The sequence below is a fragment of the Aquarana catesbeiana genome, linkage group LG11 (genome assembly GCF_042186555.1).
Source record: "Aquarana catesbeiana isolate 2022-GZ linkage group LG11, ASM4218655v1, whole genome shotgun sequence".
Classification (NCBI taxonomy): domain Eukaryota; kingdom Metazoa; phylum Chordata; class Amphibia; order Anura; family Ranidae; genus Aquarana; species Aquarana catesbeiana.
Window position 1 is genome coordinate 12,472,695 of NC_133334.1, and position 24,604 is coordinate 12,497,298.

The 24,604-nt window shown below is 43.6% G+C and overlaps 1 protein-coding gene across 1 annotated transcript in view; it reads right to left on the reverse strand.

Annotated features, from left to right (window-relative positions):
- The window catches only part of LOC141111840 (interferon-induced very large GTPase 1-like), a 263,662-nt gene that overhangs the window by 11,619 nt on the left and 227,439 nt on the right, over window positions 1-24,604 (reverse strand). Inside the window, exon 2 of the mRNA XM_073603995.1 lies at window positions 4,533-4,700. The gene's annotated coding sequence lies outside the window, so the exon portion shown is untranslated. The remainder of the gene's footprint in view (window positions 1-4,532; window positions 4,701-24,604) is intronic.

Below are 24,604 nucleotides of genomic sequence, written 5' to 3' on the forward strand. Positions count from 1 at the left end.
CCCAGTGACATAACTGGGTGACCCGCCCCCTCATGATGTCATGTGACGCCGGAGGGGGCGGGGTCACCTGTTTACATCACCGGGTGGCCCCGCCGTTTACGATATAACAGCTGTCATCATGAAAAAGCTGCAGCCGGCGGGACGCCTCCCATGGAGGCAGAGTTTTTCTGTTTTTTTTCTCTGAACCATCGGCGCTGTGATTAAAGATGGATGGACATCACGGGACACTTTTTTTATAGGGGGATTGTCAAAATCTGTCTCCTGTCATTTTTACTTTTTCGGGTGAAAGAGTAGGTGTACAATGTACCCAATATCCATTTACATAGGGGGGCAGGATCTGGAGGGCCCCCTTGTTAAAGGGGGCTATCAGATTTTGATAATCCCCCCGCTCACAGACCCCCACAACCACTGGCAAGTATTGTGGGGATAAGACCCTTGTCCCCATCAACATGGTGACAAGGTGCTTTGGGGGGGACCCCAAAGCACCCTCCCCATATTGAGGGCATGTGGCCTGGTACAGTTCATTTTTTTTACATTTTGGCGTGGAGTTTCCCTTAAGATCCATACCAGACCTGAAGTGCCTGGTATGGATTTTACACCTTTTTTTGAAAAAAAATTGGTGTGGGGTTCCCCTTAAACTCCATACCAGATCTGAAGGGCCTGTTATGGACTGGGGGGGACCCATGCTGTTTTTTTCAATGAATTTTATCTATATTGCCGAGGTCCGACAATACATTACAGCTGTGAGCAGTCTTAAATTAAATTTTTTCCTTTCAAAATTTCATTTTGCTTCTCTCATTCATTACACTATATATGGCCGCTCTTTAAGCAGCCTTACATAGTGTGGGGCCTGATTGCATGCTTTGGCCAATCATCGGACATCAATGCACTGCGATCTCGCAGTGCATTATGGGGCATTCCACGGGCGCTCGAATTGCCCGCGAATGCCCCATAATGTTCGATATTCAGCGAACGTGCGAAAGAGTGATCCCTAGCGGATAGTTCCTAACTATCCTAGCGGATAGTTTCTTCAGTGCACCGATGACGTCGGCAAAAGCGTATGTAGTGAATATCTCCCAAACAGTGCAAGTTTAGGTGATATTTACAGTACCCACAGGTAAGCCTTATTATAGGCTTTGAGAATGAGAGGGGGTAAATAGTCTTATATTTATTAGAATTGTATTTTTATGCACTAGTTCTAGCGGTGAAAGGTGGAAGTTACTGAAAGAGGGGTGGAGAAAAGGGTCTCCTCCCTTCCCCAATTTCCTTGCTCAGTGTACAGAAAACAAAGTTTGTTAAAGCAGTCACAGTCTTCAAATTGTCCATCCAGAAACAACCCAGACCCAAATAACGAGGCAGGTAAAAACCTATATAGAAACCTGATCTAGCACTCTGATGTTTAGGCAGGGTTGCTCCTAAATTTACCTGCCAGGTGTAATTACCTTGGCTCATTGCTAGGGATTAATTGGTTTCACCCTAAGGCTGGGTTCACACTGGTGCGACACGACAGCCGTCCTACTTTGGATCCGACTTTGCCCTGCGACATGAAGCCGGCATGTGTCCGACTTTCAATGAACGGGGATCCGACTTGGATCCCCGCCAATGCCCGGCACTGTGTTTGGTATGAATCTTTAGGGGGAACTCCGCGCCAAATCTTAAGTAAAAATCCGGCATGGGTTCCCCCTCCAAGAGCATACCAGGCCCTTGGGTCTGGTATGGACCTTGAGGGGAACCCCCTACGCCGAAAAAACGGCGTGGGGGGTCCCCCCCAATCCATACCAGACCCTTATCCGAGCACGCAGCCCGGCCGGACAGGAATGGGGGTGGGGACGAGCGAGCGCCCCCCCCCTCCTGAACCGTACCAGGCTGCATGCCCTCAACATGGGGGGGTTGTTGCCTTGGGGGAGGGGGGCGCGCTGCGGCCCCCCCACCCCAAAGCACCTTGTCCCCATGTTGATGAGGACAAGGGTCTCTTCCCGACAACCCTGGCCGTTTTTTTCGGCGTAGGGGGTTCCCCTCAAGGTCCATACCAGACCCAAGGGCCTGGTATGCTCTTGGAGGGGGAACCCATGCCGGTTTTTTATTTAAAATTTGGCGTGGAGTTCCCCCTCAAGATCATTTGAGCACAAGTCGCGTGCCGAAGTCGGATCATGCAAGCCGGCGATCCGACTTTGATCCGACTTCAATGATAGTCAATAGGCTGAAGTAGGATCAAAGTCTGACCAAAGTAGTACAGGGAGCATTTCTAAAGTCGGAACGACTTGTGTCGGACCAGTTAGGACGGCTCCCATAGGGAAACATTAAATTTCACACGTCATGCGACATGAGCTCCCAATGTCGGAGCGTTTGTCGGACCAGTGTGAACCCAGCCTAAGTCTGGAATTGCTGCACTTCTCTCTTCTGACACTAGATGGCTGGGTATCTGGTGACATTAGATAAGACAAGGGCAAAGCAAGGACAGATTAGGAGTATATGGGGTGTCTCAGCCAATGGGCAGGGGTTTTCTTGAATCCCTTGGCCTGCTGGGAGAACCTATATATTTGGGAGGAGTCAGGTGATCAGGGTTCTGTGCCACCTGGACGGCTGTCTGGGTGGACATGTGTTGTGCTGCCCGGGCTGCTATACCAGAGTTTGGGCCTATCCCAGGCATATCTGGTTTCTAGGCTGTCTGAGGGCCTATCCAGAAACAAGAGAGCAGCTTAGGGTTGGGATTGCGGCTTGCAGTCCAACCAGAAGTGACGTTCTGCCGGCCAGAGAACCTGTCGTGATCAGAGGTAGAGGGGAAGCTGTCGCCACTAAGGGACCAACCACCTTATTACCAGGGACCACAGTGAGTAGCTGAAGCAAGTACCGGAGCAGTATTCTCACCAACCGGGGACAGTGAAGAATCTAGAAACTTCAGCAGGTGCCAAGCCAGGGACCCAGCCAGTGGAGGTGAAGCTTGCAGAGCATTATTGTGTATCAAGCCAGGGACTGAGCAGACCAGCGGGGTGACGCTTGAAGAGTATCTGGAGTGCCAAGCCAGGGACCCAGCATGGAAGCAGGGTTGACACTTCAGGAAGATACTAAAGTAAGAAGATTGGAAGAGCTCATAGGATTTAGTGGCAGTGAATCAGCAAGTCTAGTGAGAGAGACTGGGAGCTCAGTGGGCTGAGAGTCCACAAAAAGTGATTATTTAGAAAGTAAAGGATTTTATTACCACTTGTGTTAGGAACTGTTCTAAGACTGTTTCCATAGGAAACAGCGCTCCTACACATGCAGATGTGGTGTCTTGCTGGATTCCATTCCTGTCTACCTGTAGAAGTCTCAGAGTCTGCCTATTAACCTTGCAACTACCTAAAGGTGTCCTGGCCTTAAACCCTCTCTCCCACAGTTCTGTTCAAGAGAAAATAAATCTATTTGCATTTAAGAAGTGTCTGGCGCCCATGAATCTAACATGCATTACACCCGCTATGCCTTGCAATCCACTGTATATAGAAGGATGTCAGCTGTCTCTGGCTCTGGAGGTTCTCATTAGACTAAAGGAGGCCTGGGACCTCGCTACACTACAATGAGCATGTGCTTAATCTGTTTGTCTGGGAAGCGGTTTAGCCATGGAAGCATTTTTAATAATCTTACTGGTGTCCATGTTTTTTTAAAAAAGCTCCTTCTCAGACACAGGGACCTGTGGATTAAACTGCTGATAGCAATGCACAGCAAGATGTAAGCCACCACAGTATGTACATTCATGTCTAAATTTGTAAGTTTGAGAAAATCAACAGTGATATCAATTTAGGGAATAACAGATTCCTTTATTAAAAGGCAAAACTGAAGCAGCCATGACTGTGGGCTTCTAAACATGTTGTCACTGGAGAGTTAGAAGATTTAGCCAAATGCCAATATTCTTAGATTTCCATTAAGTGCTCCAGTAGACTGCCAGTTTCTGTCTGTAAGATTCACCATATTTGAACCAAACCAAGGAACCAAAGTGCCTGTAAGCCTCATGGACATTGTCCGCATGCTGAAAAAGACCTGAGGAAAGGTCAGGCCTTTTTTTACTTATGCACACTTGCATAAATTGAAAAGGCCTGTAACCAATTAGTAAGTGTTCTAACCACAGGATGTCTTCATTTTTTCTCCATGCAATTCAATTCTTTCTGACTAAAAACTTTCTAACTGGGTAGTAATGATAAGATATCTACATATAGGTGCATGCGCGGAAGTCTCCAAGATGGCCGAGTCAGCCAGGAGCTCCGCACCACTCCGTTTAGCAAACTGCAACCTGCCAGCTGACCACCCAGCTCTGCCCTAGCTAGGGGAAGCCCCTGGGAAGCTGTTCATGTCAGGGGGATCGGTCAGACGGGATCTATGGCCACAATTTAGCTCTGGAGCAGACCCGGTCATTTCCAAGATTCCCACAGCTCCACCATGTGCGATGATGGAGGAGGAACACTCAGAGCCGAGATCTCTGCTGACACCCGCATCTACGCCGATAGCATCAGGCATACATGTGAGTAAACACCAGATGGTGGCACCTTTCCCAGCCCACTTACCAAGCCCAGAAGAAGGTAGTGATTCTTGTCCAACAAGGGGTACTTAGTCCTGAAGAGCTGTGAGCTTTCTCCTCCTCTTTATTGGGGGTCCTGTTTTTTTCTTCTGGCCAGCCTGTGACCTGGTGGTTTCCCGCTTCCAACGGTGGTCATCTATGCTATCCTATAGGCCTGTAAGAGATGAGAGATGACACCTTAAATTGAAGATTCAGACTGATTACCAGACCACAGGTTTTGCTTAATTTACATTCAACACTCACCTCCAAACTTTTTTTTTTTATAACTGCCCAGGTTGAAAGAAGTGAGGATCTGATAATAGCTGTTTTCTTTCTATCAGTGACCAGTATGAGAGAGGGGGAAGTGGGGGGGGGGGGGGCACAGGACCTAAAAAATAAACAGGGAAAGATTCTGTACTTTTTATTGTACTAAATACATTAAAGCAGTCAACCATAAAGACAACACAGGAAAGAAAAATAAGGGGTTGGTTGTAGGGGGTGACATGTTGGCAGGTGTTAATGCCCCTTAATTGTTGCCCTTTCTGTAGCAATGTAATGGCCAGCTGTAGGTGGGTCCCAGTGCATGGGGTAAGAGAGCAGGTCATCCCTGATCAGTAAGGATGTAGTGCTGGAGCTTTGACATAGTGCTCTCTGTAGGGCTGAAGTGCCACAGTGATGATAGAGGACAATTAGGAACGGTTTGTGGCTAGGATTGAATGGGCCCCTGGGCCTATAGAGGATCTCCTTTGTTTGTGAGGAAGAACATACTGAGTGAGTAACACCTTGCTAAATAGACTGTTACATCTGGGGAAGGTGGCTTTACTGACTTGGGAGACTGGTAAAGTGATATTAAAGGTGGTGGTTTTGAACCTAGCAGCCCTGATCCTTCTCTTCTTGGGTCCCAAGTCAGCTTTCCGGGTCATTTGCTCCTGCTGAGTGCCACACAGCAAGCAGTTTACTATTAGGGCCCCTGAGCAGGCTTGCTCCCAAGCTGCTGCCCTGTGCCATTCATACATGGAGCATGGCTTACCCCAGCCTCCACTCTCTCCTCATTGGCTCATTGGCTGTGATTAACAGTAGCGGGAGCCATTGGCCATCTCAGCCACGGAGGAGACAGAGACCCGGGAAAGCCGCGGCTCTCGTGCACATTGCTGGATCAAGTTGGGGCTCAGGTAAGTATTAGGGGGGCTGAGGGGGGAGCTGCACACAGAAGGTTTTTTACCTTCATGCATAGAATGTATGAAGGTAAAAAACATTGAGCCTTTACAACCACTTTAAATGTTTTGCCCTTGTGTGTCCACTGCATAGCAAGTTAACAGAAAGAGGTGAGTGCTCTGTGAACTAGACATGTGCGGCCCATGCAGTTCATTTTGTTCCAAATTGAAATTCGGATTAAATTTTCATTATTCAGAAATTCAGATGTATCTGAAATTCCTGAATACAACAGAAATTTTTATTGAATCCAGGTGTGGAACAATCTTTCTTCTTTTTTGGGGGGGTCTAGTATGGATTTAAAGGGAAACGCCATGCCAACATGTTTGAAAAAATGGTGTGGGAGTCCCCCCAATCCATACCAGGCCCTCAAGCAGCCCCCCTTGAACCATTACCAGGCCACATGCCCTCAACATGGGGGGTGCTGTGGGGCAGGGAGGCTCTCCCCCCCAAAGCACCTTGTCCTCATTTTGATGGGGACAAGGGCCTCTTCCCCACAACCCTGGGTGGTGGTTGCAGGGGACCACCAGATCCTGCCCCCCCATGTGAATGAGTAGGGGCATTGTACTCCTACTCATTCACCAAAAAAAACTTAAAGCAGGGGTCCACCTATCTATCGTTTTTTTTTTTTTTTTTAGTTCATTCACAAACTTTTCTTCTCAGCATTACATACTCACATATTGTGTGTAATATGTCCGCCTGTCTCAGATTTCGTCGGAAAGAATAACTTATATTATTCACTGCAGGCAGTTTCCATCTTCATTGTGGGCATTTGAAGCCCACAAGCATTTATTTCCTGGATGTGGTGAATGCTGTGCTCCCAGCATTCACCGCTCGTTCCCGCACATGCTCAGTGGCATCCTGGGAAGCCTGAGACTAGCTCCAAGGAGTCTGGGAGAGGCTAGAAACACGCCTACTCCCACGGGAGGAGAACCAGGAAGTGCAAAGAAGAATAGCAAAATAAAAGGTAATTACGGCGATTTAAATTTTTTTAAACGGCATGTCAGCATCTAGGCAAGGAAGAGAATACATACAGATCTTGTTCAAAATTTGGGTGGAACTCCGCTTTAAACACATAAATAAGAACAAAGAGACAGTTTTTGGCAAGTCCTTTTTTAAAAAACAAAAACAATGTCCCCCAACGTAAATCCAGCGTCAATCACCATGAACGCCGCTTATCCAAGAAAAAATAATTGTGTCACCCATCACGTGCCTCCCGGAGTCTGACATGTACAGTCTTAAATAAACAAAGGGGCGGGGTCACTACTGACGGTGGGTGATCCTGGCCCTTTGATTAGCATCGCTAGGCACCCCCCAACAGACAGCTCTGGTTCCCAATGCGGACAGTAATGTTGAGGGCATGTGGCCTGGTATGGTTTAGGAGGGGGAGGGCACTTGTCAGAAGTTTCCCATGCAGATAACAGAGAAATGAGGCAGAAGACAGGAATGACACCTGGTGCTCTGCATAGAGACAAGTACACATCATAGTGGGATATGCTTTGTTCATATTTCTGTGGATTCTCCTCCGTTTACAACCACTTTAAGTACAAGGTCTTATTATGAATGTGGGAAATAATATGAATCCATGGACTTGTGACCACTTTCACTGCAATACTCTATATGTTTGAGCTGTAGCTGGAATGTATTTACTGCTTTGAAGGTGCATTATTCTGTGCTATAAGTACTGTTTATAATTAGGGGAGACATGCCTGAACCACCTGTCAAAGGACTGTACTGATTGTACCCTATATAAGGATTTGCTCATTGAAACATCTATTCTAGTACAGGTGGGGCATGATTCTTCAATTTCTATTCTCCCTGTAAGCATGTATGGTGGATATTTCTGCACAGTTGCACAGATATTGAGCATGTTTTCTCCTTTTGCGGACAGGATTTCCAGTAGTAAGCCCTGGGGTGGGACTCATGAATTGCAGGTCACATTATGGATTGCGGACCCCAGACTTTACAGTATTATTATTCCGTTCTGAAATTGAGGGGTGAACAGTCTTGATGTTTATACACTGAGCAAAATTATGTAGCGCTGGTAGATTTTTCAATCTACCGCATATAGGTAAATTTAGTGGGTCATCTGTTCTGTATATCGTTCCGATTCAATCTAATGTTAGTTTAGCCTCTGTTCCAGCTTGACTGTGTTGCGTGCAGTTCCACATTGTGCCTGTGGGTGTCGCTGTCATCGTGGGTCAGTGTTGGAAAGCAACAAGCTGAAGTGTATGAGTGCTCTTCTGTCTGGAGATAACTCGGCGGAGGTGGTCCTCCGAGTTGCATTCTGGGAGAGGGTATTTATGGGCAGACGCCATGTTCCCAGGAGTCTTTTCACCTCGTGGCCCTCCTGGCCTGAGTCTTTTTGCCTCGTGGCCCTCCTGGCCTAGAGGTATGTGTCAGTGAGTTCTACCTCGTAGCCCTCCGGCCTGGACGGTTTCATTGCTGCAGCCGTGTGGGTAGACCCAGAAGCCTGTCTGGGGCCTGCTATGGCTGGGATGGTCCTGTGCTGTCTGTCCTCTGGGAAGAAGCCGGACAATCAGGAAAGATCCAGGGGAGGACCCATCTTGGAAGAGATCATGCAAGGCTGGTCTTAAGAAGGGTCTGGCGACTTGATTGGAGGACATATCCTAAACTACACCACCGCACAAGTACGGTTCGGCTTAAAGGTTCTGGTACTGTGTTTGCTGTTCATCGAAAACTACTACATCCTGTGGCAGAGGATCGTATGAGTTTGTTTCACCTAAGTCTGTGGCAGAGACTTTTTGTTCATGCTGCTAGGCTAGTGAGAGAAACCTATCCGGGCGGGCAAAGATTTAATCCTAAGCTGAGGATACATCCATCCTAAAGATTTAAATTCCTTGACGCTACGCCAAGAAAAGGTATTTGAACATCCCTGCAACTCTCCTTCTACCTCTTTCCTGCTACTTCTTCCAGTTATCTCCCATTAAAGCATTGGAAAAGTACTTAAGTGACTGGTGCCTACATTGTCTTATAGTAAGCTCAACGGGGACCCCTAGACCCGGTATTGGTGAAATTACAGGTAGCAAGGTGACAGTAACAGCCCGCTTTAAATCAGCAGCTCCACCGTGAGTTAGTGCTACATGTGGGGGCGTCGTCCGGGATTGTTTTCCGTTACCCTAAGCAGCTCTGAGAAGTATTTTCACCGAGAGTCAATATTAGAAGAGGTTTCTGGACTTTGTCACTTTTTCCAGGAAAAGAAGGGGTTAAATTGCAGGACTTTATTTCTGAATGCGTAGGCTGCGGGTGAGAGTAAAAGCCCGGGAGCTACGTGATCAGAGGAACAAGTGGGAAGAGCCACACCTACTTGTTTCTGCGTGGGACGCAGATATATGTGTTTGGCGCCAAAGGATAAGAGAAGCCTTGTGATCGTGTAGAGAGGATCAGAGTGCAGCCATGTCTTCTTTCCCATTGGTACCGTCAACTATGGGGTCATTCGTTTGAAGCCGCAGGGGCGGTTCGTACTATACACAGTTGGAGATATTGAAGGGCTGGGCATGCTTTGCCAAAAGTGTAAAGGACTGGCCATACATCTGCTTCCATTTGTCCGATGTTTGCAGTACGGAGAACATTTGTTCACAGTGGAGCAACCTACAACATCGCCCCATGCTTATCGTGTGGATTGGGCTACAGGTATTGCCACAGTGGAAACCGCTGCCATTGCTGCTGGAGAGCAAGAGGCCGTGACTTTGTCTGCTACCGAGAGTGTTTCAGAGGGAGATGTCGCTATTACCGCTTCATCAGCGGACATCACTCTTATTTCTACTTCTACCACACCTATCCCCGTTGCACCTGTCCAAAGGAAGGTGGGATATGTGAAGGCTTCCCACGGCTGTGGTCGAAGCCTACCACAGAGACAACACGAACCGGAGCCGGAGAAATATATGGATCCGGAGAAGTCCACGTCAGGAATGGGTGAGAGATCAAAGGGGAACATATCTGGGACTCTTTGTAAATATTTGCCTGCAGAGGAGTTGAGAGACTCGGAGATAGATTCTATGTCAGATCTCTCCGGTGATGATAATTTGTTTAAGACAATGTCACAGGAACTATTGTGGGCCCAGGGTGAAGACGTTGCTTCTGCCTTAACTTTCTCAGAATAGACAGCTCTGGATTCTGGGAAGACATCACCTTGTGTGGAGCCGCACAGCACTACCAAAGAGACATTGTCTAAAGTTGCTAGTTTGCTTGAGTTTGAGCCGGCACCCATCAGATCTATGGTGCGTAAATCACTAAATTCTTGTGTGCCACCTGGTTTGGGGAAAAATAGAACTTTGCCTAGACTTGCCCGTTTACAGAGAGTGCTCACCAAACGAGTTGCCACAGAATACGGTCTGGAATTTCCCTACGTTACTCAGGAAATTATGCAGGAAATTGAGACCAACCGGGAACAATGGTACTGTGAAGCTGTTTGGGACTATTTGTCGGTGCCAAAACCTTTCCGGAAAGCTGGGTGTTCTGTTGCAATGGATGAACGTTTCAATGGATGTTTGCTGCATTGGAACTATGGTCGGCACATCTATGCTGACAAGGTGGTCATTTGCAGACCTGGAAAAGATGACATTGTGTACTTTATCACTACCGTGGATAAACTAGGAAGGAAACTGACATTACCAGATCCCCGGTTTAATTGGTGATTATGCAAAAGAACTTTGGGGTATATAGTTAGATAGTGTCAGTGTTTAGAGATCTCCGTGGTCAAGAGATTATATTCATCTAGGCGCTTTCAAATCCAAAGATTTTTGCTAACTGGATTTTCTGTATCGAAAAGATATAATTTGCCCAGAGATAGGGATGGAGTTTTCAAGTTATTTTAGTTTATTTCCATTATAAGGAAAATATGTGGGAAGAGAGTGTCATTCTTCTGCTGGAATGAGGCTTTGCGCCTAAGTTTTTTATTGATGATACTGTATATTTTTGTGTGTGTCTAACTTTGTTTCTTTCAGGAACAATCAGATCTCCTATCAAGCTGTTAGGCTTTTCAGCTAGGTAGATAGTGGGGTTTTGTGACATGTCTTATGTGAATATGTTATTGTATAAATGTTGAAACTGTACCATTTCTATACTGTCTTTTCTTCTTTTTCATCCAAGTTCTAAGTTCAAATACCTATTCTCAGGCTTCAGAGTTATATTTTGGCAGACGTTGAGGACAACGTCTATTGTACTGGGGGGAGTATGTAGCACTGGTAGATTTTTTCAATCTACCACTTATAGGTAAATTTAGTATGTCATCTGTTCTGTATATCGTTCAGATTCAATCTAATGTTAGTTTAGCCTCTGTTCCAGCTTGGTTGTGTTGTGTGCAGTTCCACATTGTGCCTGTGTCGTTGTCATCGTGGGTCAGTGTTGGAAAGCAGCAAGTTGAAGTGTATGAGTGCTCTTCTGTTCCGGAGATAACTCCGCGGAGTTGCATTCTGGGAGAGGGTATTTATGGGACAGATGCCATGTTCCCAGGAGTCTTTTCGCCTCGTGGCCCTCCTGGCCTGAGTCTTTTTGCCTCGTGGCCCTCCTGGCCTAGAGGTATGTGTCAGTGAGTTCTACCTGGTAGCCCTCCGGCCTAGAGGGTTGCATTGCTGCAGCAGTGCGGGTAGACCCAGAAGCCTGTCTGGGGCCTGCTATGGCTGGGATGGTTCTGTGCTGTCTGTCCTGCAGGAAGAAGCCGGACAATCGGGAAGATCCAGGGGAGGACCCATCTTGGAAGAGATCATGCAAGGCTGGTCTTAAGAAGGGCATGGTGACCCGATTGGAGAACATATCCTAAACTACACCACCGCACAAGTACTGCCGGGTTGGCTTAAAGGTTCTGGTACTGTGTTTGCTGTTTATCGAAAACTACTACATCCTGTGGCAGAGGATTGTATGAGTTTGTTTCACCCAAGAAAAAAGAAAATAAAACCGCGCTAAGAAATAAATAGTAAACTTAAAACGTGGACTAAGACTATGGAAGCAGCAATTCAAAATATATGACACACATACACCAAAAAATTAGAAAAAACTGAATTGCGCTAAAAATAAATAACTAATGAAGCCACCTCAAATTAATGGGGTACATAAAAAACCATCAATGCACAAAGTGATGAAAATACAGTTCAACAAGAACACTGATAATGTGAAAATTCTATACAAGTGAGTATAAAATTGTAAATAAAGATCTAAATGGTCAATATTCAAAGTCAAATATAATACAAAAAGTCTCTCAGTGAATGTATGAAAAAGTCCACCCGTGCAAAAAGAACAGTATGGAAATCCACACAAAAAGAGATTCTTCAGTTGTTGGATAGCAAAACAAATTGTGATCCACCACCAGTATGGAAGGGGTTACTTCTTACCAGACGTATTTGATCCCCCATTACAGAGGATCAAAGAAAGCATATCAACTGTGTTGGTAAGTAGGAATCCCGTGCTGGGCTGCTGGGCTCCGGCTGTGCCTCAGACCATCATAGGGGTTAGATCGGTGCCAGAAGTATAATAGCATGTAATAAAGATAGAGAACTCCGATCGTGTAAAAACCTTTTAACTTTAATTTAAAAATTGTCAAAAACACACTTACATAAGGAATCGATAATCAAGCCTGAAGTCCGTTGTGTCGGCCGAACACATACGGACAGACCCGTCTCTCTGGAGAAAACACACAGACTTGAGGTGACGGCAGCGCGTCGTCCTGCTCCGCTGTACGCGTTTCGTAATAGGTCACGTCATCCAGGGGCACGGGCAGCGAGCTGCGTCACCTCCCTAAATACAGGAACCTTGCACCAAGCCTCGCTCTGAACTTATAAAACTTATTAAAACTAAACATAAAATATTTGGTAATATCGTAAAAAGTACTGCGCTATCCTATAAGTGGAAATGATCCCCACATGTGTGTGATGAAAAGACAAATATCTCAAACCAAAAATTGAAATGTAAAATGCTGCTGCAACCTTAGATGTGAAACAACTTCCACCTTACTAGCTATACAATTTAAAGGCTGCGCTGCTAGTGCAAATACATGATCATATTAACTGAAAATACCATAATTATGAATGAACACAAGTGAATTGTTTCATAACAAAAAATAATCACATAAATCGCATGCAAAAAAAATTGCATGCAAAAAAAATGAGTGGAACATTCAGTAAACAAAAACGATTAAATTGAGTCCATTTAGTCATAGATTGAAATGAACTGTAGGTCTTGTGGGTGTAGAAAATGGTTGGATAACATTTTAACATCACGCTCCCTACGGAGATAATCTTTATATCACTTGAAGGAAGGGTGTCTTTCTCCCTCTGTCCAACCATTTTCTACACCCACAAGACCTACAGTTCATTTCAATCTATGACTAAATGGACTCAATTTAATCGTTTTTGTTTACTGAATGTTCCACTCATTTTTTTTGCATGCGATTTTTTTTGCATGCGATTTATGTGATTATTTTTTGTTATGAAACAATTCACTTGTGTTCATTCATAATTATGGTATTTTCAGTTAATATGATCATGTATTTGCACTATCAGCGCAGCCTTTAAATTGTATATATAAAATATTTGGTGTTTACAGAGGCCCTGGTCTATATAGCAAAAAACATAACGAAGATGTCAATCAGAGGATATTAGAAGATGCATATCATTGTCAATCACAACCCTAAACGGGGTGTCATAAACTTAAAGGCGGTGAAAAACCACATACTGTGCATCATTCATCTCCACAGTAGCTGACCCACATCTAATGTGTAGAGCCAGTGGCTATGTATGATCTGATAAAATAAAAAATATGAAATATATACCAACCGCTTGGATCCTGAAAAAATAAACTGGAAGTCAAAAAATTTAAACTAGTGGGGCCACACACACAACGAGAATCACTGCCATCTACTCGTTCAATCAGAGAATGCACAGTGAAACTCACACTGTGCATGGGATAAAACCCAGCAAATTAAAAAAGAATTATTAAAATCATTATTTCAATTATTAAAATTGAATAAAAAACACTTCCTGCTCTTACATAGAGGCCAGAAATAAAAAAAGAAGGGAAGAAAAAAAAATCACAAGTGGGTGAGATGTAAACTAGATCTCAAAGGTGATAACCCAAAAACAGCCCCAGGGGTCCCAATATTAGTAACAAAGGGGACTCAGAGGATCCAGTTGGTGTAAACTCAAAAATGAAACACCAACTGCCCAGTAACACAAAAATCATATATCCGATTTTTGCTCAGGAATTGTTGATAAACACATTCACGTCAATATCAACATTGAGCCCAAAAGGGACATAGGATTTGAGTCTATGGATCCAGGACATTTCACACTTTGAAATCTCCCTAAAAAAAAGACCCACCCCTCCAGTGGGGTCTGTATTTATCAATGCCCATATAAAGTGTATTAGAGGGGTTTCTACCATGTGCCTGATCGTAGTGTCTTGACACTGGGTGTTTGTCAAAACCCCTTCTAATATTATTTATATGCTCAGTAAGCCTAACCTTCAGTGCCCTTTTGGTCCTCCCCACGTATTGCAAACTGCAAGGGCACTGTATAAGGTAGACCACACCTTCAGATGAACAGGTTATGAACAGTTCCACCTCATATGTACGTAAGGTACTGGTAGAAGTAAAGTGACCGATTTTTCTATCCCTGCATCTATTGACCGTGCAAACCTGGCATTTCTTACATCTATGATAGCCAGTAAGGTTGTGGAAAAAATTCCTATCCTGACTTGGTGGATCCTGAACCGAGGGGGCAATCCTATTACCAAGCTAAGACACTCCTTTAAACACAACTTGGGGAATATTTGGCAATATGGTTCCAAGAACCTGATCACTGGTCAGGATATGCCAGTGTTTCCTAATCAAGTCTTTAATAGCTTTGTGTTGCATTGAAAAAGTCGTGATAAAGGACAACGAAAATCGGGCATTATCCCCATCTGGTTGTTTGTCTATCAACAGTGACGATCTTTCTTTATCTCGTATAGATTGAAGCGTTCTTTATAGAACCTCACTATCATACCCTTTATCCAAGAACCTTTGGGTAAGGACAGCTGCCTGGCTGTTAAAAGTGTCAACCTCAGTGCAATTACGTCTTAGACATGCATACTGACCATGAGGAACTGCCCTTAGCCAAGGCTCATAGTGACAACTGTCAAGGGAGATGTAGGAGTTCTTGTCAGTCGGCTTAAAGTAGGTAGATGTTATAAATTTATCACCTTTGACCGTGATTTTCAAATCCAAAAAGTTTATTTCCTCACGACTGGCCTCAAAATTCAATCTGATCCCTCTATTGTTGTCATTCAGAAACGACATAAAATCCTGGAGAGTGGCCTCACTGCCATCCCATAGGAGGAGGACGTCATCAATATATCTTGCCCAAAGGAGTCATTGAGCCCTCTGACAGCCCTTGGGCCTCGCCTGTAGTCCTGGTGCCTAAGAAAAGACAATTGCGCGGTCGTGCGACGTGGCTTCCAAACAAAATTGACGTCTTTTTTTCCCACAAATAGAGCTTTCTTTTGGGGGTATTTGATCACCTCTGCCGTTTTTATTTTTTGCACTATAAACAAAAAAATAGCTACAATTTTGAAAAAAAAACGCATTATTTTTTGCTATAATAAATATCCACCAAAAATATATCTAACAAAATTTTTTTTTCCCTCAGTTTAGGCCGATACATATTCTTCTACATATTTTTGGTAAAAAAATTCACAATAAGTGTTTATGGATTGGTTTGTGCAAAAGTTATAGCGTCTACAAAATAGGGGATATTTTTATGGCATTATTATTAATATTTTTTTTTTTTACTAGTAATGGCGACGATCAGCGATTTTTATTGTGACTGCAACATTATGGCGGACACATCGGACAATTTTTTTGCGCAATTTTGGGACCACATTTATACAGCGATCAGTGACACTGTCACTAGGCAGAACGGGGAGATGTTTTTTTACATTAGCATCTCCCCATTCTTCCTCTCCGTGAGATGATCGCAGGTATCCCCGCAGACATCGAGTCTGCAGGACCCGCGACCCGACACACTGAGCTCCCGGCTGGCGCCCGCCGCCAGCGCAACACATGCGTTGACACGGCAACAAATTCAAAGGGACGTACAGGTACGTCAATTTGCCAGCCGTGCCATTCTGCCGATGTACATTGGCATGCGCCGGTCGGGAAGCTGTTAAATGTTACAAAGAATATAACAGAATATGTAAAAAGGAAGTCAAGGACACAAAAATGCAAAACGAACGACAGATTGCAAGAGATAGTAGGACAAACCCCCAAAAATTCTTCAAATATATTAATAGTAAAAAGGTCAAATATTTAGACAGAATAAAGGTGGATAAAGCACTTGGACCAGATGGCATCCACCCGCGGATCCTAAAAGAATTGAACTCTGTCATTTCAAGGCCATTGTTTCTAATTTTTAGGGGCTCGTTAATGACGGGAATGGTACCACTGGATTGGCGTAGGGCCAATGTGGTGCCCATATTTAAAAAGGGATCAAAGTCTTTACCAAGTAACTATAAACCTGTTGGGAAGATACTGGAGAGTTTAATAAAAGACCACATAGATGAATTCTAGCTGGAAAAAAATATTTTAAGTAACAGACAGCATGGATTCATGAAAGTTGTCAAACAAACCTCATTTTCTACTAATGGGAATTATTATAATATTGCATAAAGTTAAGAGCTTTAATTCTCTGCACAAGAGAAGAAAAGCCCTTAGATCTTATAGACACTTGGGAGCAGACATTTTTCTCCTTCAGGAGACCCATTTCACAGATTCCAACCACCCTAGTTACTTTGACCGCCTCTATAAACAATTTTTTTTTTACTACATATGAGTCTAGGTCTTGGGGGGTGGCAATATTTGTCAAAAATGTGGTTTTATTAGATGTGCAGCACGTTTACAAAGACCCCGCAAGTAGATTTATGATAATCCAGGGCTCAATCTTATTCAAAGCAATTACGATAGCGAACGTCTACGCACCTAATGACTCTAAAACCTCTTTTTTTTACCTCATTCTTTTTGGTTCTAGACCGATATCCTTCCCCCCCACATATTAATTGGAGGAGACTTTTTTTTTTCGTACATATTATTTAATAATACAAAACATCTAAATTATACAAGCCCATTCTTTTATTCCTACCCTCTTTCATTACGGTGTTATATGTCTACTACTAATTCATATCTCCATTTTTTTTATCTTCCCTTTTCCTTCTCCTCCCCCCCCCTCCACCACAACGAACATCTCCTATGAACTATAGTATTTTATTCACCACACTCTCATTTACCACTGACTTCCCCCATATCCAATGTTCTTAATTGTCTAGTTATATTATCATTACTTCTGCAGGCCTTCTTTTTATCTTTTTCTCTCTTATCCCCTTCCATTCTCCCTCCTTTCTCTTCTTCCTTTCCCTCGGCTGTTCCTATCTACCCTTTCCTCTCTAGTCTTCCCCCCCTGTTTCTACATCTGAAGCCTCTCCACTATCAATTGGTGCGGGGCTAAGTCCACATCCCCCAGCCATGATTGCCATATCTTATCGAATTTACCCCTGTCACTTCTGCGGCTATAGGCCAGTCACTCTCTAGGAAGCAACAAATTGACATACGCAATCCATTGCTTCCCTGTGGGTACCGTTGGGGCCAACCAGTACTTTGCAATGAGTTTTCTGGCCAAGTACATCAGTCTAGTTAACATAAAATACTTTCCTCCCGGGAACATTTTTGCATGTATGGCTCCAAGTAAGTATACAGTTTAGAGGGATGGGGACCTGTGCTAGCCTCGAGATGCACTGAGAGACCTCATCCCAGTACCTATGCAGCTTTTGGCACCTCCAAATTAGGTGGATGAAGACCCCCCTATGCACCCTACACTTAGGGCACAACGGGGAGTCTCCTCCCCCCCACTTATAAAGATGTACTGGTGTTCTATAGGCCCTGTGCAAAATAAATAATTGTGACAGCCTTTGGGATGCGGATAGCGACACCACCGGAATAGCCTCAAGCGCCATTTCCCACTGTTTATCGTCTATCTCCCCTATATCTTCTGCCCATTTATTTTGGCACTTTAACAAGGTATGATCCCGAACCAACATCAGTAACTCCCTATATATTTTTGATATTAACCCTTTCCTTGTATCTGCTATTAAAACCTCACTCAAGAGTGGTACTGTTGATACTGTCAGAGAATGTGTTATTTGTTGTGCCTGTAACGCATGGCGAAGTTGGAGGTATTGATAAAAACCCCTCGGGTTCAGGTGAAATTCCCTGCATAGTTGTTCATATGTCTTTAGCACCCCCCCTCATATAATTGGGAGAAAAACCAAATCCCCTTTTCTTTCCAGTGTGTAAACCCTTGTAATTCCTGGATCTCAGGGTATCTTCTATTATGCCATATCGGTGTAAATGGGAGCACGCCCGTTATTTTTAGCGCTTTCCGGATCTCTCCCCATACCCTTTTAAAAAGAATATTTATGGGTTCTAGGCCCTTCATACTTGGTAAATCCATTTCCAAATGGGAAGCCGCCTCTAACGTGGGTTCCGATATGGTCACCAATTTACAATTTATTTTTGTAGGGTCCTCATTTCCCTTCCGACCCCACCCTGCCATTTGTTGTAGCTGTGATGCCAAAAAATACAGTTTCGAATGGGGTATTGCCAGCCCTCCTCTGTCTTTTTCATATTGCAATGTTTCTAAACTAATCCTAGGTGCCTTTTTTTTCCATATCAGTTCCCCCATTAGTGTATCAACTCGCTTGAACCACTTTTTTGATATCCATATCGGTGAATTATGAAAACAATCAGGTGCTGTGGAGCCCACACCATTTTTATTAAATTTGCTCATCCTATAACTGATAGGGGAAGCCTACACCAGCTATTGCATTTTTCTTTCTGTCTAGCAAGCAATGGCCCCGAGGAGACTTTAATCTGGTGGCACATTCTGGGTTGGACAGAAGCCGAGTAGTAAGTAACGCAAATGCCTTCCCTAAAACCGTCACCTGCTTGCTCAGTTCCCACCAACTTCTAGACTCATAATGTAGGAGCTCGGGATTATACTTTCTACTCACACCCCCACGATAGCTACTCCAGGCTGGACTATATTTACACTACTCCTGTCTTGTTAGCAAACTCAAATTCAGCAAACATACATTCCTGCACGTGGTCTGATCATAACATGGTACTCCATTATCCATTTCATATATAGGCATCTCACCAACACCTTCATAAATCACTCCTCTCAATCCCGAATTAGTTACTAAGGTCTCAGACCGCTTAGATGAATATTTTAGTATCAATAACACAACACATACTCCCCCCCACTATTCTGTGGGCTGCCCATAAGGCAGTAATTTAAGGACATCTGATAGAGCTAGCAACAGCAAAGAAAAAGCGAAAGCTTGCAGACATTACTAAGCTCTCAGGTGAGCTGACTAGACTATTCCATATCCATAAACAGTCCCATTCCCCGGACACTCTCAGAGAGATTAACATTAAAGTGGTTGTAAACTCTGTACAACCATTTTCACCTACAGTTAAGCCTATAAACCTGCATGGTTTAGGAGATATTTACAAAGTACCCTTGCGCCGATGTCTTTGGCGGATGCACACTTTAGAAAAGGCACGGATGCATAGTAGCCCATTATGCTTTACCTTTTTAGGGAAATAAAGAGGAAGTAAAACCCATCAGCGTTTACTTGCTCTTTAAGAGAATAAAACTAGACACAATCCTCTCTGAGCAAACAAAGAAATCTCTAAGATGGTCACAGGCCCTGTTTTTATTACACAGCAATTCAGCTTCATCAATGTTCGCCAGGAAACTTAATTCTGCCATTTAACCTCCACACTCCTATAAACTCAAGAATGATAGGGGCAATATTGTTTCCCACCCCTCAGAGGTACTCAAAATGTTCTCTGAATTCTACCAAAATCTATTATCGGCTCCCTCCTCCCAGCCTGGTTCGGCGTCTAGGTCCTGTTGTATATGTTGTAATATGTTCACCGATTTATGTGGGACATTATTATATGTATGTACACATACAGTCAATATTGACCAGGCCAGAATTCAATTGACAATGGTTGATTTGTCCAAGTCAACTGAATTTTAACTTAGCAAGGGGACAGCTGAAGACCCTTTGATGTGTTAATCTTATGCAAGTCTATTTGAACATTTCAAAGGGTGTTCAGGTGGTATCTGTTAATCTAATTACACATATCTAAGGGGACTTGTTGATATTAATATGCAAGAATACAGATTAGGAATGTAGATATTCCAAGGGCTCAAAAGGGTGTTCAGGTGGTATCTGTTAATCTAATCTAATTACACATATCTAAGGGGACTTGTTGATGTTGATATGCGGGAGTGCAAATTGGGGTGGTTTATGACTACAGCTGTTCACGGCTGGGGGTTGTTGTCTGTCTGAAAGAATGAAGCTAATCAAAGTCCTAAATTGAAAAGGCCAATCAAATTGCTCAGCCATTCAGTGTCTAGTGAATATAACACGGCATTCAGTCTATAGTTTTAGTTAGGCTTGTCTGTGTATGAACACACAGACCTAGGAACATGGGTCTCTGAATTATATCTACTCTGTCGGATTTTTTGTCATCTGTGGACTTTGGACTTTGTTCTGTGTTGGAAGTCAATAAAGTGCATCTCTCTGGAAGAATTGGGTTGCTGCGGAAGAGTACTTACTAATTAATTATCATACCCACTATACCATCATCCACCCAATATATATTAGATCACTACAGGTCCTGGTTGTCGGATTTATCTCTCCCACTCCTATCTGAGGAGAAAATTAAGACCTTGATTGCCCCTTTTAGCAAAGAGGAACTTCTGGCAATTATAGCATCCCTGAAACCCTCAAAAGCCCCATGTGCCAGGTCCAGATGGATTTTCTTCCTCCTACTACAAAAAGTTTTCTAGTCAGTTAGTCCCAATCTTAAAAATCTTTATAATTATATTCTTAAAGGACACACCTTCCCAGCCGACATGTTAATGGCAAACATGTCTTTGATACCAAAAACAAACAAAGATCACACTTTCCAACAAAATTACCACCCTATTTCGGTCATAAACAATGATCTAAAACGTTTTGGTCGCCTCATGGCTGATAGACTATCCGCTATTCTTCCTAAGCTGATCTCCCTGGACCAAACAGGATGTATCCCCACAAGACAAATCACAGATAATATCCGTATGGCAACAAATATAATACAAGACGCTGATATGTTTTCCCAGAAAGCCCTTTTACTGAGCCTCGACATACATAAGGCCGTCGAGGGCGTGACATGGCCTTACTTAGAATCTATCTTCACCAAATTTGGGTTTCAGGGAGCTTTTGTCCATAGCCTTAGAGCTTTATACCATCATCCGTGCACTCGCATTAAGCTCCCGAGATGTACCTCGGATTATTTTACGCTGGGCCGTGGAACCAAGCAGGGTTGCCCCCCTCCCCTTTATTGTTCTCATTGGCGATCAAGCCTCTGACTCAGAACACTAGCATTAAGGGATACAGGAAAGGGGATCAAGAATTCAAACTAAGTATGTATGCGTACGGCGTCCTCTTATTTTTATCAGACTCTGTAGTTTCTTTGCCAAATTTGATCTCCACTCTAAATACCTTTAAAGACTTGTCGGGCCTAGGGGTTGATCTTTCAAAATGTGCTGCACTCTCGATCAATATCCCACAAACCACACTTTCTGGTATCCAGTCCACATTTGGCTTTGCTTTGTGTGGTGAAGCACTACATAACCTGGGAGTCAAATTGGCCCCTTCTCTGCGTAAACTCTACTTTGCTAATTACCCCCAGGTATTCTCTCACATCAAGCAATTATTGTGCCTGTGGTCTTCCTACCATATTACATTTTTAGGCAGGATACAGGCCATCAAGATGTCTATACTCCCAAAGCTGCTTTTTTACTTTAGGTCCTTACCACTTTATGTATCCCATCAGACCATAGAACTTATACAGAAGGAGGTGAATATATATGTCTGGCAGGCCAAGAAGCCCCGTCTGAACAGGAGACTACTGCACAGACCCTGGGGGGTCTGGAACTATCAAACTTATGGCAATATTATATTTCTGCCAGATTGATACAATTTGCACAATGGCATGCCCCCCACCCCACCCAGAGGACATACCGTGGCTCCAATTTGAACAACCTTCAGTTAACCCATATTATTTCCTAGGTCTCCTATGGGTGGACCAACTTGGGCCTAAAGACCTAACGCCATTAAATTGTGTAGTAGGCCAATCTATACAATTGTGGTCTCTTTATAAAACATTGTTCTCTCTGGCATCCCTCAACCCCCGCTTAGCTTCATATTTGGGAGACCCTAGGTTTCCCTCGGCTTTCAATTCTACCAAAGATTTCTCCCGGTGGACACAGGCTTAACCACTATAGATGCTCTGTCCCAAGAATTCTCCTTACAAGTTAAATATGCCCTACCTAGAACAGAGTTCTATAAATACTTACAGATTAGGCACTTTTATTCAATACATTACCACGGGGGGGGGGGGGGGGGGCATGTGTAGGTTCTCCTCTAGAGATAAGGGCTCTATCTCGACCATGTATCAATAACTAAATGAACTAGACCTCCCCATAAAATCTCCAGCAATGCTTAACTGGGAAGCTGATACAGGCCTAGATATAGCCCCTAAAGACTGGTTGGTTATGGTCTCGAATAAGCACAAAATCTATGGCGGCAACGGAGACGGTTGGTACTAGATGGTCCTATACTCCTTCCAGACTGAATAGATTTTACCCATTGTTCCCACGGAACTGTTTTAGAGGTTGCCCAGACAGAGGCACATATCTACACATATTTTGGAGCTGTAGAATACTTCAAACTTTGTGCCAGAAGATAGCTACTAAGGTTGCTCAGATCACTGGGATTCAACTTACTCTGACTTATCAGATGTGCCTGAACCAGAAACTAGTGCACACTCAATTTAGTGCAACTCATTGGGAAATAGCGCTACATTAGCTGTCTTTGTTAGTCCCCTGGGACCAAGGTTTAAGATGTATGGAAGCAATTCCTTATGGAATGAGTCCACCACACGATTATGGACACTATGGTGGTTTTTAAAAGAAAATAGGCCTCTTGGTCATCTTATGGCCTTTGAGGATTTGATTCATTAATATATACATACACAGAGGATTTTACAGCTTAAGTGCCTTTGTTCCCCTCCCCCATCTCCCTTATTTTATTTGATGTATTTTCTATTTTTTTCATTCTGATGGCATTTAAGGTATCAGATGTGCTTTATATGGCTATGCGTTGTATCTTGCTACAGTACATGTCTTTTTCTTTACTACAAAATAAAAATTGTCTGAAAACAAAAACAAACCTGATTTCTTTTTATGAAGAGGTAAGTAAAACCTTGGACAGAGGGGTGGCTGTGGAAGTGGTATACTTGGGCAGAGTGGTGGCTGTGGACGTGGTATACTTGGACAGAGGGGTGGCTGTGGGCGTGGTATACTTGGACAGAGGGGTGGCTGTGGACGTGGTATACTTGGACAGAGGGGTGGCTGTGGGCGTGGTATACTTGGACAGAGGGGTGGCTGTGGATGTGGTATACTTGGACAGAGGGGTGGCTGTGGATGTGGTATTCTTGGATTTTGCAAAAGCGTTTGGCACAGTTCCCCACACACGGCTCATGTGTAAGGTAAAGTCTACAGGCTTGGAAAGATCAATTTGTAAATGAATAGAAAACTGGCTAAAAGACAGAGAGTAGTGGTTAATGATTCTTACTCTAAATGGTCTAAGGTTATCAGTGGTGTACCCCAAGGTTCAGTGTTGGGACCCTTACTTTTTAATATCTTTATAAATAATATAGGGTCTGGGATTAAAAGTACAATTTCAGTCTTTGCAGATGACACCAAGCTATGCAGTGGAATAACGTCCTTACAGGATGTCTCCAATTTACAAGCCAACCTCAATGCTCTGTCTAATTGGGCAACTAAGTGGCAAATGAGGTTTAATGTTGATAAATGTAAAGTTATACACTTGCGGGCTAAGAATATGCATCATACATACTAGGGGGAGTACAACTGGGGGGATCCATAGTGGAGAAGGATCTGGGGGTTTTGGTAGATCATAAGGTCAATAATAGCATGGAATGCCAAGCTGCGGTTTCCAAAGCGAGCAAAGTCCTTTCTTGTATTAGGAGAGGTATGGACTCCAGAGAGAGAGATATCATCTGTACAAATCATTAGTAAGACCTCATCTGTAATATGCAGTTCAGTTTTGGGCTCCAGTTCACTAAAAGGATATCGGGGAACTTGAGAAAGTGCAGAGAAGAGCAACCAAGCTGATAAGAGGCATGGAGGAGCTCAGCTATGAGGAAAGATTAGAGGAACTGAATTTATTCTCTCTTGAAAAGAGGAGATTAAGGGGGGATATGATCACCATGTATAAATATATAAGGGGTCCATATAGTGGACTTGGTGTTGAGTTATTTACTTTAAGGTCATCACAGAGGACAAGGGGGCACACTTTACGTCAAGAGGAAAAAAGATTTCCTCTCCAAATATGGAAAGGTTTCTTCACAGTAAGAGACAATATGTAATAGACAAACTCCAGAGGTGGTTCTGGCCGGCTCAGTAGATTGCTTTAAAAAAAAGCCTGGATTCTTTCGTAAACGTACACAATATAACTGGGTACTGACATTTATAGGTAAAGTTGATCCAGGGAAAATCTGATTGCCTCTTGGGGGATGAGGAAAGAATTTTTTCCCCTGCTGTAATAAATTGGATCAAATCAGATCATGCTTTCCTGGGGTTTTTTTGCCTCCCTCTGGATCAACTGTGGGTATAGGATTGTGTATATGGGATTGAATTTTTTTTTTTTGTTGGCTGAACTTGATAGACTTGTGTC